This window comes from Pinus tabuliformis, chromosome 1_1 (genome assembly GCF_031772625.1).
Source record: "Pinus tabuliformis cultivar Carrire ecotype Pingquan chromosome 1_1, CPIR1, whole genome shotgun sequence".
In the NCBI taxonomy this organism is placed as follows: Eukaryota; Viridiplantae; Streptophyta; class Pinopsida; order Pinales; family Pinaceae; genus Pinus; species Pinus tabuliformis.
In genome coordinates, this window is record NC_142297.1 from 248,830,885 (window position 1) to 248,851,981 (window position 21,097).

Sequence of the window (21,097 nt, forward strand, 5' to 3'; positions counted from 1 at the left end):
ATTTCCAGTCACCTGAGATATCCATAAGAGAGAGGGTGGATGGCATTCTGGATACAGAATCTAGTACGACATTTTTCTTTTCATTCACATACCCAATTTTGAAATCATATTCCTTGAGCTTGTTCATCCAATTTTGTTGCCTTTCACTGAGCTCCTTTTTCTCCAAGATGAACCATAGGTGGTTATGGTCAGTATTCAATTTATACCTATTCCCCAATAGTTATTGTTTGAACTTGCCTAGTGCATGTATAATGGACAACATCTATTTATCATAGACATATTAGTTTTCTCATAATCCTTGATTTTGTGGCTCTAAAATGCAATGGGGTGGTGATCCTACATTAAAACTACTCTTGTCCCTATCCCTAAAGTGTCACACTCGAGTAGGAATGGCTAAGTGGAATTTGGTAGTGCCAGCATAGGGCATGATCTCATCACCTATTTCATGCTCTCTAAGGTTTCCTATGCCTTATCATACCAAACAAAAGTTCCTTTCTTTGTGAATTCTAGAAGTGGTGTTGTTGGCTCTAAGATCCCCCTAACAAAATTCCTATAATATGTGTGAATGCACAATAAGCTCTTCAATTAAATTGTATTATTTAGGGTAGGAAACTTAATGATTTTTATTACCTTCACCCAGTGCAGATGAACCCCATTCTCCTCAATCAAATGCCCCAAATAGATCATTTTAGTCATCCTGAGGTCACACTTGGACTCTTTTGCATATAAATCCTACTTCTCCAAAATCCCCAACAATTCAATCAAATGATTGAGCCGATATTCCAAAGCTTTTATATATTTCAGAATGTCATTCAAAAGTGTTGGAGGTGCTTTTTTTAGCCCAAATTGCATAACCATAAAATCATACTACCCATAGTGGCACTTAAAAGGCATCATCAGGATATCTTTCTCTCGAACATGGATAAAATGGTAGCATGCGAGAAGATCTATCTTCTAAAAATATTTTGTTTCCCTCAGTTCATCCATCAGCACATCAATTCTTGGAATGGGGTGCTTATTTTTTATTGTTATTTTATTGAGTTCCTTGAAAGCAATGCACATCCTGAGGGTTCCATCCATCTTCTTAGCCATCACCACTGAACAAGCAAATGAGCTATAACTTGGATGAATGTTGCCCAATATAAGAATTTCATTGATAGCCTTGTCAATTTTGTCCTTATGAACTTTGGGATGATGATAGGGGCTGGTTATAATGACCTGCATGCCCTCTTCCAACTGTATCACATGCTCAAATCCCATATATAGAGGTCTACCTGGAGGAATTTCAACAAAAAAAAATTTCTATGTTTGTGGAGTAATACCTAAATGTCCTCTAGATACTATCAGGAATTCTTTAGCTATATTTTTTCTAAAATGTAGCACTCTACCACCCACTCTATGTCTCTATGCTACACCATTGCCTCTATATTTTGACATGATACTACCTTTGGTGGATATTTATGCATGGCCATCGAAACTACTTTTCTCTCATCTTGACATGTAAACTCCATCTCCATCCTCCTCTAATCTGTAGTATATCTCCCGATGGAATAAAGCCACTTAACACCAATTACAACATCATTTTCAGAATGCCCATGATAAGGAAATCATCCATCCAATTGTACTTCCTCATGGTTATTTTTAGTTTCGAGACCCATCTAGTTTACTCCATTTAATGACCATTGGGTATGACCACTATGAATACATGAAACTCCTTCATCATAATATCCCTTTGATGCACCAAGGCTACATCAATAAAGTTGTGGGATGTAGCATTATCAATCAACATAGTTACCTTCTTCCCCAACATGACCCCCTTGACTCTAAATACATGATATTTGGCAAGTCCTAGCATACATGTAGTAGGACAATAAGTGCCGGCCTTAGATGAATCCTATCTTACAGTTAAATGTCCCTACTCCTGTACCTATCCCTCTAATGTTTCATCATCCTCCTCATCAATATATTTTTCTAAGTTGACCTCAATGTATTTCTCCTTGCTCGACTTGTCCTTTCCTGCACATTTGTGTCCTGGAGGAAAAGGTTCCTGATAGATAAAAAAAATATTCTTTCTCAACTTCTGTTATCACCTGAATTGAACCTCAGGCTGAAGGAAGGCAATGCTAGGGTAACCACAAACCACGGTTAGCCAAGTAGATAGCCCTACTAGGCCAAGAGAGGGCTCTCTCCGTAAGGATCTCAGCCAAGATGATTGTATCAAGAAAATGATATTTTACTAGGTACAGTAGCACAAGGTTTGATTTGATTTGAAGGGGTTTTGCTGGATCAGGAGGATCCGGATAGTTTGGGTAAGGAAATTAGGTTAAAATTGCAAGTTTTTGATGGGGCAAGGTAGGCACAAGGCTCAACACTCTAGGTTTTGATGGGTGAAGTGATTCAAGATAGGTGAGGAGATAGAAAGATCATGTGAGAAACATGGATTCTTCCTAAACTTAAGCAAACATAGACTGTGAAATGTCTACCCAAAACAGAGCATAGAAGTTATGGATTATGCCTTTCATACTTGTATACATTCACATAAAGAGCATGAAATGATGAAATGGAATCAAAAATACATTTTAACACATGAAAACATAAGGAAAACTAAACTGATGATCATACCACATGGATGCCAAAGAAATAGCTACAACTTTTCATTAATCTCCTGCTAAAACTGATACAAAATGATGTCTACTCAAAGCATAAGCATCCAGCTGAGTCCAACCTGTAAAATGACTGAGAAAATACATAATATAGGCCAAAAACAAACTCATCTTAGGCATCAGGGGTTGAATCCATGAGTGGAGGAGAAGTTGCAAGGAAGGCTAAACTCATAGCTGAAGTGTAGGGTGGTCGAAGTGACCCATCCCTCACTCTAGCAAACTGATTTATTACATGCCACATAGGCCGTGTAATTGATGTATCTACCCTAGGTAAAAGTAAAAACATGATAATTGCATCATCTAGATCAATTAAATAGATAAAACTTTAATTTCCCATAAATAAAATTCAACCTGGAATGAAACAGTGAAAATTGTGGAAAACTGTCAAATGCACAGCGACCCTGGTCAAACGCACAACGTCCTCTTCAAGATGACTTTTGACCACCTTATTGATGTCCAAATCTAGCCCAAGATAACGCATTGGAAAGCTTATCATGTCTAGTTTGCATAACTGCCTTTGGTTTTCAAAATTGGCTTCATTTACCACTCCAAAATTGCAATCTCCCAAGACTACTCAAACGCGCAGCGACTGGGCCAGAAAAGAGGTAGAAAGATGATTTTTTGGTAGTGTTTGACCCTTTTCGACTGACCAGTTTTGCTCAAAATTCTTACAAAAGGTATAGGGTGCATGTTATCATCATTATGAATCCAAAAATTCTGACTATTTTCTCATTGGATCCTCCAAACAAAAGCGTAGCGTCCAAGGTGGTGCGCGTTTGATCATTTCACTGTCAAGAATGTGCTGGCAGTGTCAAATGCATAACGACCTCTTCAGGTCAGCTTTTGGAAGCCTTCCCGGTGTCTACATTTGCTCTAAGATAGCTCATTGGAAAACCAATTGAGTATAATTTCCAGATATACTTTTAGTTTTCAATTTGATGGTCATTTTCCCTGTCAAAATGCCAATCTTCCAAGAATGGTAAACACACAGCGACCTCGGTGCAAAAATGAAGCATTCTCTTGCAGGAAACTTTTAGAGGTCTTACGAAACTCCCAATTGAGTGCATGATAGCTCATTCAAAATATATTTTTGTCTAGTTATCATTTGACTCATCAAGAAAGTCATTTGGAGACTCTCAATAGAAGAAAAAGTGATTTTTCCAAAGTCACTCCATAAGTGCAACAACTCTCTTGTAGCAACCATATTTTTTTAATTTATTTAAAACTATGAAACATGTGCAAAAATTGAAGGAGGTTTTTAATCCTTGGCCTATGATGGATAAAAACCTCTCTTGCTTTTTCCACATTCATCCCTGTTTGGTCTAAAACATAGTTTGAAGAAAAATCGGCCCTATATGTGGCAAAAGATTTGTACCTTGGAATGACTTCTTGAAAAATGATGGAGACATGATGTTTATGAGTTGGAATGTCCTCATACATGTTGAAATCACTTGCCTTATGCCTCCTCTACTTAGATGTCTCTGTTTCCATAGACAACCCTAGCTTAGTGGGAGAAGAAATTAGGGTTTAGTGTAGGCAAAATAGGGGATTTGGGAAATTTATAGGAATGAAGAGAAATAAAGGGGATAGAGGGCTTATAAATTCTTAGGAAAATTTTGGGTGGTAGGGAGGGATTTAAGGAAGTAGGGGAAGCTGGAATTTCTAGGATTGAGTGAGCGGAAGGGGTCCAAAAGGGAAAAACACGGGCTTAATCTAGAAAAGTGGCAAAAGTGTAGCAATAGGCTAGGGTTTGTAGAAAAATTATGATTTTGAGGGATAGGAGTGATGGGAAGTGTTTAGGAAGACATATTAAGGATAGGGGAAGGTGAAGAGCATTAGGATACAAGTTTTGTTGATGATTTAACAATGGAGGTCATGAAACCAGGAGAAATTCCCTTAGAACCTTTGCAGAGGGAAATGAGAGGAATGGGCATGGGAAAGGGTCAAGGGAGGTAGATGGAGTGTAGATGAGTGAGATATCAATGGATAAGAGTGAAACTAAGCCTTCCCATGGTATTTTCTGGCCTTTATACCTTGTTTAGATTTTCAAAATTAGTCTTGGGACCCACTTTTTGTTTCTCAAACTTGACTTGTCTTTTACAATTTACCTTTGAACTTGATCTCCTGATTTGATCTTGTTGATGGATTTGGAAACATAATGAATTTGAAACTCTTCCTTTTGGATGATGGAACATTGAACTTACAACACTTGGAACCATGAGAATTATTACATATTAAATCCATAAAATTACATTTTTGCTTGAATATTCAAAGTACAAACTATTTTGCTGATGAAATCTTATTTATTATTACTCCTTCACTTGTTGGTATTTTATGTAGAAGATGGTGTTTTAGTAGACCTTGGAAACCATAAGACCTAATGGATACTTTGAATGGTTGTGACCGTGATGAAAATGACTATCATGATTAACACAAATGGCATGATAAAAATAACTTTATGAATGATGTACAGTTAACAAGATATGAAACTATGCCAGCAAGTAATCACATTTAGGGAAGATTGTTGTATTTGAACCAGGACTACCATCAATGACTAATTTTTTTTCATGACCTAATGAAATGTTAAAAAAATTATGTGTGGGACACCTAAATGGAATATGAAAAGAGCAATTTTGATCACTGATGGCAGTATGCACATACTAACTCTAACATTGGCTCCATTGGGGATGGTAGCTCGTTAGAGGTGCCAAGTGTTGGAAATAATACTGAGAGGGGGGGTGAATCAGTATTATCAAGTTCTTTTAATAAATCTTCCTTATTTATACTTTGAATTATTTTTGCATATCAGTACCATAAAATAATGAGCATGAACAAAGAAAACAGATAGTCACACCAAAGAACACCAGATGTAAGGTGGAAACCCAATGTGGGTGAAAACCACCTGCTACAATATGTCTCTATATTCTTTCAAATTACAAAATCCTTTTACATTGGTTTTGTACTAGTGCAGTCCTTTACCAGTACGCAGGCTGCAACCTGCAGAGAGCTACAACTCTCTCTCGTTTTCCAGTCTCTCCTGGAAAGGGAGCTACAACCCCCTACTTCCTTTTCTTTCAAGGATCACTTTTCATAAATTTTCAAACTGGATCCATAAACATCAAGAGATCATCAAGTACAAGTAAATCACCCAGTCAACTACAGTAACTAGTAAACTAAACCCAGAACACCTTATCAACAGAGAAAATCCAACAAAAGATCTTAAGACAGATACACAAATTCTCTTGCTCTGGCCTGCGAGTGTATGCACTTCACCTTCTGCTGCCCTGCGTATACCCGCAGAGATCCTTCTGCCGCACCGCATACCCACACACTGTTTCTTCAATCACGCTGCGTACAATTACTGTAGGCACGCACCCAGAGATACTATCGCGCCGCGTACTACTACTGCATCCACGCACCCACAGATGCTATCGCGCTGCGTACCCACGCACCTGCGACTTCTAAAGCACCACGTACTTTCCCTGTGACTACACACCTGAACCTCTGTCACGCTGTGTACCCACGCACTTCTCCTTTTTCTGCTCTGCGTACCCACGCACTTTTCCTTTTTCTGCTCTGCATACCCCCGCACTTGCACTGTTAATCACCTGCGTACTTCTGGTTAGGGCCGAATTGGCAGTCCACCAGTGTGCTATAGATTGTCAGATACTCAGATCTGATCATTCGCTCAAGAGATCACCCTTCATAGATTCGCTTTCATCTTCACTTTTATATAGATCAAGCTTTTAAAACAATAACCCAATATTTCAGATCTTAGGATATTCAATTTGCAAAAGATGCTTAGCCAAGTGATCTCCTTTTCTTTATATAGGCAAGCTCTTCCTAAAATCATGGATCAATACCATAGATAACCAATACAAGGGGCCCAAAAACATGGGGCTCAATAATAATAATAATATAAAACAATACCATGGGCCAAAACCATAGAATCAGGAACGGCAGGCTAAATACCACGGGCCAAACATAAGAAACCCCACGTGAGCACGCTTCTCTGCCTTGAAGTAAGTGAATTGGGGGTACGCACCTTCTGAACGGGTTACCTGCATGTGCGGCCGTAGTCCCTTCACGGCGTACCTGCGGGTACGTACCTTTTGAACTATTCTCCTGCGTACTTCTTAATTTTCAACATTTTGAGAGCCTGATCAAAGCATTTCCACTTGAGGGTGTTGCCATCAAGTACAACATCTATATTATAGAGCCATACCAGAATCATAATGCCAACAATCTCCCCCTTTGGACTTGATGGCAACCAACGTCATTCTCCCCCTTTGACATCAAGGGCAAAGGGTTATGCTCCCCCTAAGAACATGCTCCTCCTGAATATAAACCAGATCTGCAAAGAAGAACCATAACCCACCAAACACCATAAATGACCATGAATGAGATAGAGACATATTGCAGCCCTTTTGTACGCCCTCCATAATGCCAACAATGTATTATATGCTCCCCCTGAACCTGTGCCATTCGATCTTCAACCAATCCGCATTTGCGTACAACCAACCATCAGAAGAGATTCAACAAGATGATGCATCAACAACCCCCAGCTTTTGCCTGAGGTATTCAAAGGTCTCCCTGGGAAATGGTTTGGTGAGTATATCAGCAACTTGTTCCTTAGAAGGAACATACTCCAACTTGACCTTTTGTTCAAGTACTTGTTCCCAGAGAAAATGATACTTGATCGGTATATGCTTGGTCTTTGAATGCATGACTCGGTTCTTTGAAATGCTAATTGCACTTGTGTTATCACATAAGATGGAGATAGGTGGTGTACAAGTGATTTGAAAATCCTGCAAGGTCTGCATCATCCAAAGGAGTTGAGTGCAGCAAGATGTAGCAGCAACATATTCTGCTTCAGCTGTAGACAAGGCAATCGAACTCTGTTTCTTGCTGAACCAAGATACTAATCTGGAACCCATAAAGAACGCACCACCACTTTTGCTCTTCCTGTCATCCACGCTTCCTACCCAATCTGCATCTGTATAAGCATGAAGTGTGAGATCTGTATCTCTAGGATACCATAAGCCATAATTTTGAGTCCCTTGAAGATATTTAAAGATTCTCTTCACTGCCTGAAGATGAGCTTCCTTCGGATTCGCTTGAAATCTTCTAACTATTCTCACTGCATGCATGATGTCTAGTCGGGTACCTGTCAAATAAAGTAGACTTCCAATCATAGATCTGTAGGTTGGTTGATGCACTGCTGCTGATTCCTCATTTGCACTAAGGCTACATCCTGTGACCATGGGTGTACATACTGGTTTTGCATCTTCCATGCCATATTTCTTCAAAATCTGCTTGAGATACTTGGTTTGAGACAAAAGATCCCTCCTTCTTTTTGTTGGATTTGCAAACCAAGGAAATATGTTAGTTCTCCCAGCAAGGACATTTTGAATTCTTTCTGCATTACCAAGGCAAAGCTTTGACTCATAGCTTCTTCATTGCTGCCAAAGATAATGTCATCTACATACACAACAAGTATTAGCAATTTATCATTTTCAACTTTTATATAAAGATTGCTATCTGCTGATCCTTTTGAAAAACCTTGTTGATGAAGATATTTATCCAAACAATAGTACCAAGCCCTTGGATCTTGTTTGAGACCATAGAGAGCCTTTTTCAATCTGCATACAAGATTTGGATCATTTCCAAGAATGAAACCATCTGGCTTCTCAATATATACTTCTTCTTCCAAGTATCCATTCAGAAAGGCTGATTTCACGTCCATTTGAAATACTTTGAAGTTTTGAAAGCTTGAGAGAGCAAGGAACATACGGATGGCCTCAAGTCTTGCAACAGGAGCAAAAGTTTCTTCAAAATCTATTCCTTCTTGCTGCGCATACCCTTTACAAACAAGTCTGGCCTTGTTTCTAATTACTTCTCCATTTTCATTCAATTTATTTTTGAAGACCCATTTTGTCCCTATAACATTCTTATCCTTTGGTCTAGGAACCAACTCCCAAGTGTTGTTCTTTTCCATCTTCTCAAGTTCTTCATCCATTGCTTTGACCCAACATTCATCTTTGCATGCCTCTTTCACATTTTGTGGTTCAGTGGAAGAGACTATTGCCAAATAGCTTGAAGCTACTGCAATTGTTCTTCTTGTTTGTACACCTGCTTCTTTCTGCCCCAAAATCTGAGATTCTGGATGATTCTTTTGAACATATCTGAATGGAGTCTTTTCTTCTATACTTATCTGCTCCTCTGGTTCTTCTTGAGGTTCTTCTTCTTCATCATTCTGTCTTTGAGGATGACCTTCATCTTCTTCGATATCTTCATGATTTACTTGCCTAGGAATGTATCCCTTCTCATCAACCACTACATCAATGCTGTCAATAATTCTTCCAAGTCTTTTATTGTAGCACTTGTATGCTTTGCTGTGTGGATAATAACCAAGAAGAATGCCTTCATCTGCTCTAGGTTCAAGTTTGCCAAGTTGCTCATCAATATTTTTAATATAGCATTTGCTCCCAAAGATTTTGAAGTGTTTTACCGAAGGAGTCTCACCATACTAGAGCTCATGAGGGGTTTGAGTGCTGTTCACCCGGACATTCATTTTGTTGAGAATAATAACCGCAGCATGTGCTGCTTCACCCCAGAAAGTTGCGGGAGTTCCAGACTCATCAAGCATAGCATGAGCCATTTGTTGGATAGTTCTATTCATTCTTTCCACCACTCCATTTTGATGAGGATTTCTAGCTGTAGAGAATTCTCTTCTTATCCCATTTTCTTCACAGAAATCGAAAAATTCATTTGAGGTAAACTCGCCACCTCTGTCGGATCTAAGGCACTTAATTTTGTATCCTGATTCATTTTCAACCAAGGCTTTAAAGGATTTGTATTTTTCGAATGCTTCATCTTTGTGCTTCATAAGTCCTAACCAGACAAACCTGGAGAAATCGTCAATGAATAATATCAAGTATTCTTCTCCTCGAGGTGTCCTTTTCCTGAAAGGACCACATGTATCTGTATGTACTAGCTCAAGAGGCATGCTAGCTGATCCTTCCTTCTCCGGAAAGGTAGTTCTGGTTTTCTTTCCAAACTGACATGATTTGCATATGGTGTTGTCTAGAACTTTGATATCTAGAAGACCACGAACTGCCTGATATTTGCATGCTTTCCTTATTTGTGAAAAGCTTAGATGCCCCAACCTCCGATGCCATAACCAGTGCTCATCATCCTTGCTCAGATAGCATTGTTGTTGTCCTTCTTCAAATATGTATAGATTATTTGGAGTTCTTTTACCTTTGATCACTGTTTTACCTGTATCAAGATCACGAACAAGACATCCATTTGATCTGAATACCACCTCGGTTCTTTGATCACACATCTGGTTGACACTTAGAAGATTATGCTTCAATCCATCAACAAACAGAACATTTCCAGCTTTGACCTTTTCTTTTAACTGAGCAATGCCTTTTCCTTTTATAGTTGCAGGAGTATCATTTCCAAACGAAACTTTCTTTCCCTTTTCTAAAGCAGAATATGATTCAAGTTTTTCTTTATCACCTGTCATATGCTTCGAACATCCACTGTCAATGTACCATGGATTTTCCTGTCCCTCTGCATAAAATGCTATCCCGCATCTTTCTGTTTGTGGTTCCTTTATTCTCCATGTTTTGGTGCTTGAGGCTTGTTCCTTTGTCTGCTGAAACCTGCTCCTGCATTCAGAATCTTCATGACCAAAGTTATTGCAAATAGAACATTCAACTTCATTTTCAAGAACCGAAAAGTTGTTATAGGTCCTTTTTGTAATCCCGGTCATACTTCTTTGTTTTTGAGCTTCTCTAGTCATGATCGTCTTATATGCAACACATTGAGCTGCTTTGTGACCAAAGTTATGGCAAGAAAAGCATTGTCCATTGAAGAAACTTCTGCGGTTATCCAATCTTCCGGCCAAACGATTGTAATTTCTATTGTCATTCATTCTTGAAGCAAATTGAGAGGATTTTACCTGTGGCTGGTTGTAGCTTTTGTTCATCCTTAAGACAGATTGCCCCTGATTTGCCTGATAGTCTTTGTTTGTAATTGGTCCCTGTTTTACCTGGTGATCTCCATTGTGCCTTTGCTCATTCCTTCTTGCTGCATCAAGATAACTTTTTGAGGTGGATGCTTGAGAAGTTTCTCCATTATAGCCCAGACCTGTCTTGTTTAGAGGAGAACGCTGTACATTGATGATCTCATCCAGAGTTTCAGATCCTTTGACAAACTTAAGATTAATAGCCTTTGTTTTCTCAATTTCTTTTCTAAGACCAACAATTTCACCTTCTAACTTTTCAAGATATTTTTCCTTTTCATCAATTTGAAGTTGTAGAGTATCAATGATCCTATTCTTTTCTTCTATACATGTCTTGAGTCTAGAAATTTCTTCACAAAAGCTATCCACATCTATAGCATCCATGTAATCATCATCTTCAAATGCCATTAAAAGTTTATAGTCATTACCTCGTTCATCTTCATCATTGTTTGATAGACCATCACTATCTTCATGCGTGTAGTAGCTTTTCTTATTTGCAATCTGTTTCTTGTTCCATCTAGCAGATTCCTTTCCTTTATCCTTATAAGGACATTTCGCAACATAATGACCTACTCTTCCACAAGCAAAGCATTTAAAAGGTAACTTTCCTCTGAACCTTCCAGAACCCCTTTGAAGATTTCTGACAAAATTTGATTCTTCTTCTTCTTCTTCTGGCACGTGACTTGCTTCATAATAGTCTCCTTTGCCTAAAGCCTTGAAAGCAGCTTCTCTTCTATCTGAAGGACCTCCCTTTCTCCTTTCATAAGCAGTTAGAATTCCGTGTAGCTGAGACATAGTAAGAATTCGTAGATTTTCCTTTTCTTCTATTGCAGACACTTTAGATTCAAACTTGGGGGACAATGATCTTAGAACTTTTTCAACCACAATAGCTTCTTTTATTTCTTCACCCAAGTTTTTCATGCAATTAGCAATCTCATCTACCCGAAGAAAATAGTTAGCCACACTTTCATCATTATACATTCTGAGATTCTCATACTGAATCCTGAGGGTTTGAAGTTTAGCACGCTTTACCTGTTCATCTCCTTCATAGCTCAAGACAATCTTGTCCCATATTTCCTTTGCGGATTTATATTGCATAACCTTTACGAATTCTGTTTGAGATAAGCATCCTAGCAGAGTATTGACTACTTTAGCATTTGTTTCATATTTCTTCTTCTCGGCTGAATCTGTAGGAGTAGCTGAAGGAAAAGTGTAGCCTGTATCTATGATATCCCAAACTTCTGTACCAAGAGATTGAAGATAGGCAGTAACTCTTACCTTCCAATAATTGAAGTTTGTCCCATCAAAGATTGGTGGCCTGATTGATGCTTCCCTCTCGTAGTTGCTCATGATGAATGATCTTCCTCCAAGCGATCAAGCTTCTCTGAAGGACCTGCTCTGATACCAATTGTTGGAAATAATACTGAGAGGGCGGGTGAATCAGTATTATCAAGTTCTTTTAATAAATCTTCCTTATTTATACTCTGAATTATTTTTGCATATCAGTACCATAAAATAATGAGCATGAACAAAGAAAACAGATAGTCACACCAAAGAACACCAGATGTAAGGTGGAAACCCAATGTGGGTGAAAACCACCTGCTGCAATATGTCTCTATCTTCTTTCAAATTAGAAACTCCTTTTACAATGGTTTTGTACTGGTGCAGTCCTTTACCAGTACGCAGGCTGCAACTTGCAGAGAGCTACAACTCTCTCTCGTTTTCCAGTCTCTCCTGGAAAGGGAGCTACAACCGCCTACTTCTTTTTCTTTCAAGGATCACCTTTCATAAATTTTCAAACTGGATCCATAAACATCAAGAGATCATCAAGTACAAGTAAATAACCCAGTCACCTGCAGTAACCAGTAAACTAAACCCAGAACACCTTATCAACAGAGAAAAGCCAACAAAAGATCTTAAGACAGATACGCAGTTTTTCTTTCTCTGGCCTGCGAGTGTACGCACTTTACCTTCTGCTCCCCTGCGTATACCCGCAGAGATCCTTCTACCGCACCGCATACCCACACACTGTTTCTTCAATCACGCTGCGTACAGTTACTGTAGGCACGCACCCAGAGATACTATCGCGTCGCGTACTGCTACTGCAGCCACGCACCCACAGATGCTATTGCTCCGCGTACCCACGCACCTGCCACTTCTAAAACACCATGTACTTTCCCTATGCCTACGCACCTGAACCTCTGTCACACTGTGTACCCACACACTTCTCCTTTTTCTGCTCTGTGTACCCACACACTTTTCCTTTTTCTGCTCTGTGTACCCCCGCACTTGCACTATTAATCACCTGCGTACTTCTGGTTAGGGCCGAATTGGCAGTCCACCAATGTGCTACAGATCGTTAGATACTCAGATCTGAGCATGCGCTCGAGAGATCACCCTTCATAGGTTCACTTTCATCTTCACTTTTATATAGATCAAGCTTTTAAAACAATAACCCAATATTTCAGATCTTAGGATATTCAATTTGCAAAAGATGCTTAGCCAAGTGATCTCCTTTGCTTTATATAGGCAAGCTCTTCCTAAAATCATGGATCAATACCATAGATAACCAATACAAGGGGCCCAAAAACATGGGGCTCAATAATAATAATAATATAAAACAATACCACGGGCCAAAACCATAGAATCAGGAACGGCGGGCTAAATACCACGGGCCAAACATAAGAAACCCCATGTGAGCGTGCTTCTCTGCCTTGAAGTAAGTGAACTGGGGTTACGCACCTTCTAAACGGGTTACCTGCGTGTGCGGCTGCAGTCCCTTCACAGCGTACCTGTGGGTACGCACCTTTTGAACTATTCTCCTGCGTACTTCTTAATTTTCAACATTTTGAGAGCCTGATCAGAGCATTGCCACTTGAGGGTGTTGCCATCAAGTACAACATCTGTATTATAGAGCCATACCAGAATCATAATGCCAACACCAAGAACACCATTGACTAGGTAGTCCTATCCATGTGGGCCAATATGGTCAAAAACTATAAACTGATGTGAAGCTGACTCAAAACTGATTCAAAACTTACTTAACTGAAACAAGTACTTACCAAACTTATTAATGGCAGCAAACCATCAAGATTTGAGGGCTTCAAATCCTAATGACGACCACTTGCCTACTCAAGAAATATGTACAATCATGTGAAGTGAGTCTTCCAATGTAACCAATCCAACAGATGGCTACCTATTGAAATTCTACTCTCACTTTCCTCGAGCAGGCAGAACAATGTACATGTAGGCAACTCACAATAACAACTGAAACCAAGGCTTATGATAACAAACTAGACAACCTTCATCTTATCCATTGTTTGCAAAATACTATCGAATGGATCTTGAAAATCCTCAAGCACTACCTTGTCTTGAGATCCAGAAGCAAAAAGACATGTACTCCCTTCATTTTGATCTGAAAGAACAGTTGGTTGTTGATTGGTAGGAAGGCATAGAGAAGTATAAGCTTCTGCTATCTTAGTGTTGGCTTTAAATTCCTCGAGCATGAGAAATTCTTACTCAATTTCTAGCATACTGTCTCTCTCAAGCTCATACTCCTCAATTTCATAGTTTAAGTCATTCTTAAATAGAAAACATTATTCAATATTATCAAACATGATATCATCTTCATGAAAGAAAACAATATCTGCTTGCTAATCTATAAATCTAATTTCAAGATTGTCCTCATTTTCAAAAGTGGAAGAAGCTTCACTAACACCTTCTTGACTATGTGAACATTGCAAACTTGCATTAGCTTGGGCTGTAACATGACCTTTCAGGAGTTCATCTATCTCATCTTCAGACAGAGGAGATAGTACTTATTGTTTTCTTTTGCTAAAAAAGTAATTGTCTTCTTTCCCTCCTAAATTTTGGCAAGGATGTTGAATATCTTCATTAATTTTGAAGAAAAGGAGTATATAAATTTCCATGTGATTCCTGTTGACTATCAGGATGTAAAATTCCTTCATCTTCAAGAAAAGAGGAGGCTACTGTATGATGACTATGATCTTGTGTATCAAAGTGACTAGCTTTTTGAGACTGTTGTTGGAGGGAAAAATTAGAGAAGGCTTCAATGATTTCTTCATCATCACAATCTGAATCTAGATCTGAAATAACTAACTTCACTTTATCACAATCTGAAATTGGAACTTGATTTTCCTGCATACTATCTTCTACTATGAGTAGATCTGAAATAAGACCTTGTCTTCCATCATTTTCAATTGTATTAAGATCTTGAACCTGTTGCAAATTTTCCTGAGCATCTTTATAAGTATCCTCTAAGCTCTCTTTATGCTGCTAAAATGGATTTTCATACAGGGCTTCCATGATCTCATTGCCCATGAAGTCATCATCTTCATAAACTTTCTCAAGATTTTCAATAAAACTATAAACATGTTTACAACAGTTCTAAACTAATATTAACAATGGATAAGATTCTTTATTCCTTTGAAAGAACATGGTATGAAAATCCTTTAAACATTAAACACAATTAGGCGGCAAACTTTCATACCAAGATCAGGCTTCACCTTCCAGAGTGGCCATGAATATCTTCATCAAGTAGTCTTTAGGAAAATCAACCCTCAAATTGCGAGTATGCATGTGAAATCATTCCCAACATCATCTTTAAACATAGGAAAATTCCTTTGCCAATATACCTTAGGAATTTTATTTGGGAAACCTAGAATGTGATCTCGACTCATGGAAGCATACCTTCGAGCAAACAAATCCATTTTGATAACAATGAATTCACTAAGAAATTCTTTAGACTACTAGTTCTTGAAGAGTGGAGTTGCCATAAAAATTCTGAACGTTGGGATTTTTCGACACTAGAGTTGCTAGGTGAGTGATTTTAGCCTTCGCATGCATCTAATCACTGTTCACCATCAGCAATCAGATCTGAACTTTGATGATCTTTCCTAGAGAAGATCTGTCACCTCTTCCCTAGTATGGTCGCCACTATTTTATCACCCAGATTGAACCTAAGGCTGAAGGAAGGCAATGCCAGGGTAACCACAAACCACGCTTAGCCAAGTAGCTAGCCCTACTAGGCCAGGAGAGGGCTCTCTACATAAGGATCTCAGCCAAATTGAATGGATCAATAAAATTATATTAGGGTAGGTATAGTAGCACAAGTTTTGATTTGATTTGAAGGGGTTTTGCTAGATCAGGAGGAGCCAGACAATTTGGGCAAGGAAATTAGGTCAAAATTGTAGGGTTTCGATGGCGCAAGGTAGGCATAAGGCTCAACACCCTAGGTTTTTATGGGTGAAGTGATTCAAGACAACTGAGGAGATAGAAAGATCATGTGAGAAACATGGATTCTTCCTAAACTCAAGCAAACATAGACTGTGAAATGTCTACCCAAAACAGAGTGTAGAAGTTATGGATTCTGCCTTTCAGACCTGTATACATTCACATAAAGAGCATGAAATGATGAAATCCAATCAACAATACATTTTCAAGTAAGAAAACATAAGTAAAAATTAATTGAGCATCATACCACATGGATCCCAAAGAAATAGCAGCAACTTTTCATTAATCTCCTGCTAAATCTGATACAAAATGATTTCTACTTAAAGCATAACCATCTAGTTGAGTCCAACCTGTAAAATGACTAAGAAAATACATAATATAGGCCAAAAAACAACTCATCCTAGGCATCAGGGGTCAAATCCATGAGTGGAGTTGCAGTTGCAAGAAAGGTTGAATTGATAGCTGAAGTGTAGGGTGGTCAAAGTGACTCATCCCTCACTCTAGCAAATTGATTCATTACATGCCACATAGGCCATCTAATTGATGTATCTACCCTAGGTAAAAGTAAAAACATGATAATTGCATAATCTAAATTAAATACATAGGTAAAACTTGAATTTCCCATAGATAAAAGTCAACCCGGAATGAAACAGTGAAAATTTTGGAAAACTGTCAAACGCGCACTGACCCTGGTACACGTGCAGTGGCCATGGTCAAACGCGTAGTGTCCTCTTCAAGATGACTTTTTACCACCTTACGGATGTACAAATCTAGCCCAAGATAGCACATTGGAATTCTTATCTTGTCTAGTTTCCATAAATACCCTTTGTTTTCAAAATGGACTTCATTTACCCCTCCAAAAGTGCAATCTCCAAGTGCAGCGACCAGGCTAGAAAAGAGGCAGAAAGTTGATTTTTTAATAGTTTTTGACCCTTTTGGCTGCCCAGTTTTGCTCCAAATTCTTAGCAAAAGTATAGAGCACATGTACTCATCATTCTGAATCGAAAAATGCTGACCATTTTCTCATTGGATGCTCCAAAGAAAAGCGCAACGTCCAAGGTGCTGCGTGTTTGACCATTTCACTCTCAAGAGCACCCTCACAGTGTCAAACGTGCAATGACCTCTTTGGGACTACTTTCCAAATAGCTTGTTAGAAAGCCCTTAGAGTCTAATTTCCATATATACTTTTATTTTTCAATTTGAAGGTCATTTTCCATGTCAAAATGCCAACCTCCCAAGACTAGTAAATGCGCAACAACCTGGGTGCAAAAATGAAGTTTTCACTTGCAGGAAACTTTTGGAGGTCTTACTCAACAAAAAATTGAGTGAATGATAGTTCATTGGAAATATATTTTTGTCTCGTTATCATTTGACTCATAAAGAAATTAATTTGGGCACTCCAGATAGAAGAAAACGTGATTTATCCAAAGTCACTCCAGAAGTGCAGCAACTCTCTTGTAGCAACTATATTTTTGACATTTCTCTAAAACCATGACACCTGTGTAAAAATTGAAGGATTTGTTTCATCCTTGGCCTATGATGGACAAAAATCTCTCTTACTTTTTCCAAATTCATCTCTGCTTTGTCTAAAACATAGTTTGAACAAAAACCGACCCTATGTGTGGCAAATGATTTGTCCCTTGGAATGACATCTTGAAAAATGATGGAGACATGATCTTTATGAGTTGGAATGTCCTCATACTTGTTGAAATGACTTCCCTTATTCCTCCTCTACTTATATGTCTCTGATTCCATATCTAACCCTAGCTTAGTGGGAGAGGAAATTAGGGTTTAGTGTAGGCAAAACAGGGGATTTCGAAAATTTAGAAGGAATGAAGAGAAAAAAAGTCGATAGGGTGCTTCTAAATTCTTAGGAAAATTTTTGGAGGTAGGGAGGGATGTTAGGAAGTAGGGGAAATTGGAATTTAAAGGATTGAGTTAGGGGAAGGGGTCCAAAAAGGTAAAACACAAGCCTAGTCTAGAAAAGTGTCAAAAGCGTAGCAATAGGCTTGGGTTTGTATAAAAATGATGATTTTGAGGCATATGAGTGATGGAAAGTGTTTAGGAAGATATATTAAGGATAGGGGAAGGTGTAAGAGCATCAAGATACAATTTTTGTTGATGATTTAACCATGGAGGTCATGACACCAAGAAAAATGCCCTCAAAACCTTAAAAGAGGGAAATGAGAGGAATGGGCATGGGAATAGGTCAAGGGAGGTAGATGGAGTGTAGGTGAGTGAGATATCGATGGATAAGAGTGAAAATGAGCCTTCCCTTGGTATTTTATCGCCTTTATACCTTGTTTATATTTTCAAAATTAGTCTTGGGACCCACTTTTTGTTTCTCAAACTTGACTTGTCTTTTACAATTTACCTTTGAACTTGATCTATTGATTTCATCTTCTTGGTGGATTTGGAAACATAATGACTTTGAAACTCTTCCTTTTGGATGATGTAACTTTGAATGTAAAAAAATTGGAACCATGAGAATTATTACATATTAAATCCATAAAATTACATTTTTGCTTGAATATTCAAATTACAAACTATTTTGCTGATTAAATCTAGTTTATTCTTACTCCTTCACATGTTGGTCTTTTATGCAGGAGATGGTGTTTTAGTGGACCTTGGAAACCCTAAGACCTAATGGATACTTTGAATGGTTGTGACCATGATGAAAAGGACTGTCATGATTGATACAAATGGCATGATAAAAATAACTTTATGAATGATGTATAGTCAACAAGATATGAAACTATTCCAACAAGTAACCACATTTAGGAAAGAGCTATGTTTTTGAACTAGGACTACCATCAGTGACTAATTTTTTTGCATGACCTAATGAAATGATAAAAGCCAATTGTGTGGGACACCTAAAATGAATATGAAAAGAGAAATTTCGATCACTGATGGCAGTATGCAAATACTGACTCTAACAACTTCTTCAAGATTCTTTCTCTCTCTCTCTCTCTCAATCTTCCTTAAGACTCTCCAACTCTCTATTTCTTAAGTTCGAATTCTCCTCTCACAAGCACAAGTATGTGTGTCAGGTGGGGATGAGAAGCACACAAATATATGAATAGAAAGGAGGTTGAATTATGAGGGAGTAACTCCTATGACTTGAGGAGGAGTTACATATGCCAAAATAGGATTGTAACTTACATAAAAAAGGAGAGGAGTGTAACTTATGCATTAAATAGGTGTAAGAGGAATCTTTTCATGACAAGTCATCAGATTATGTAAGAGAGTGTAAGAGGTGCATAAGAGAATTAAAGAGAGAGAGGAATGAATCTATTGAGAGAGAGATAGAGAGAGTAACATATGCATTAATTGAGGGGAGTTACATATGACATGATTAAGTCTCATGATTGAGAGACTTGATTTTTTTTTAATAATAATATAATAATATCATAAAGAGGATAATAGTAATAATAATAATAATAATAATAATATTGATGATTAAGTTAAACATTAAACAATTGATATTGATTAAGGACGAGTTAAGTGATTTCCCATCATATATGTATGATTACAAAATGCTGGAAAGTGTTTTCCTATTTTTGGAAAGTCATGGTTGCAAAGATAGACATGGCTTTCTATTTTTAGAAACTCACTTTAGAAAGGTCTAAAATGAAATTATATTCAAGGAAATTCATCCCATAGCTGTCAATTTTCAACACTCCCTCTTAGCTAGGGAGAAATTTCTTTTTGATACAAGGATCTATGTTAAAAAATGATGTTACAATCTAATGAAGAAGAATCATCATTGGGGAGATACATCCCACACCCTATACACACTTGAGGGATCCACTTGTCAACACATGAAAAAGATATTGCACATCCAAGGCTCATCATTTCTTGGGGGGATCCAGTTGTCAACATAGAACAATGATCTCACTATACAAGGCTCATCACTACTTAGGGGGATCCACTTGTCAACACATGACAAGGATGTCTCACATCCAAGGATGATCATGTTGGGTCCCTATAATACTAGTGATTACCCCATTACTATTGTAGTTATAGCCCTTATTAATATTGTTGTGCCCCTATTACCCCCATATTGTTATTACTGTGCCCCATAGAATCCCTCTATTGTTATTTTTGTGGCTTTATATTATTATTGTTAGGTCAGTTGGATTATATTGTGACTCCTTAGACTCCTATATATAGAAAGGAGGTTTTATCATTTGAATCATCCAAGAATTGTTCATTTATGTAATGTAAAGGAGGTTTCCCCCTCAAAGAGGCTGAATTCTAAGGCGTTGATCTATCTTTTCTATCTTTTCTTGAGCTGGTTTCATAACATTTGGTATCAGAGCTTTGGATTCTAGTATTTCACTGCTCCAAACAGGTCATCGTGGCATTTTCGCTATAACTTTTTTCCTATGACATTTCAGAAGTCACAAAAAAAACCCATTTGAGAAGAAATCGCGCTGAATCTTGGATCCAAATTTCAGAGATTTTCGCGCTATATTTGCGGAGCTATGATCTGAGGAAGTTGGTCTTTTTGGAGACTCTTGAATTACATTCCAAACAGGTGACCTTGGGAAAATCTTCATAACTTTCTCTTTGGGGGTCGGATTGAAATTTCGTAAGAAGTTACAGAAAGAGGACGGACTGTAGTTTCTTGTATGAATTTTTCAGATCCAAAGGTCAAAACAGTGACTCGTGGCACGTCGTACAAGTTCGCTCTACTGAACTAGTCTATAATCAAGTCACTGTGGGAGATTTCGCATAACTCTTCCTTGGAGAATCCAATTTGGGTCAGACTTGTGGCATTGGAAAGAGGAGAAAGGACTACTATAGATCAAAAATTCAGAACTAGATGATTGGAAGGTAAAAAGATACATCAGAGGCAATATCGAGCTCCTACAAAGTGAAAAAAGGTGTGTAGATTTTCTTAAATTTTTGCTTAAGCTTGGTTTGAAAATTTATTTTGAAGGAATTCAAAGGGCATAGTAAAGCATTATTATCAGTAACTGATGCCCCGAGGAAAGAAAATGCAAACACCTAGTAAGGAACCTGAAAGCTCTAGCATGACTCATGAAGAAGAGGAAGAAATGCAACATGATATATCAAAATTACAAGACCAAGTGCAACAACTGTCCCTTACACAAAAAGGAATAGAATCTAAGATGGATGG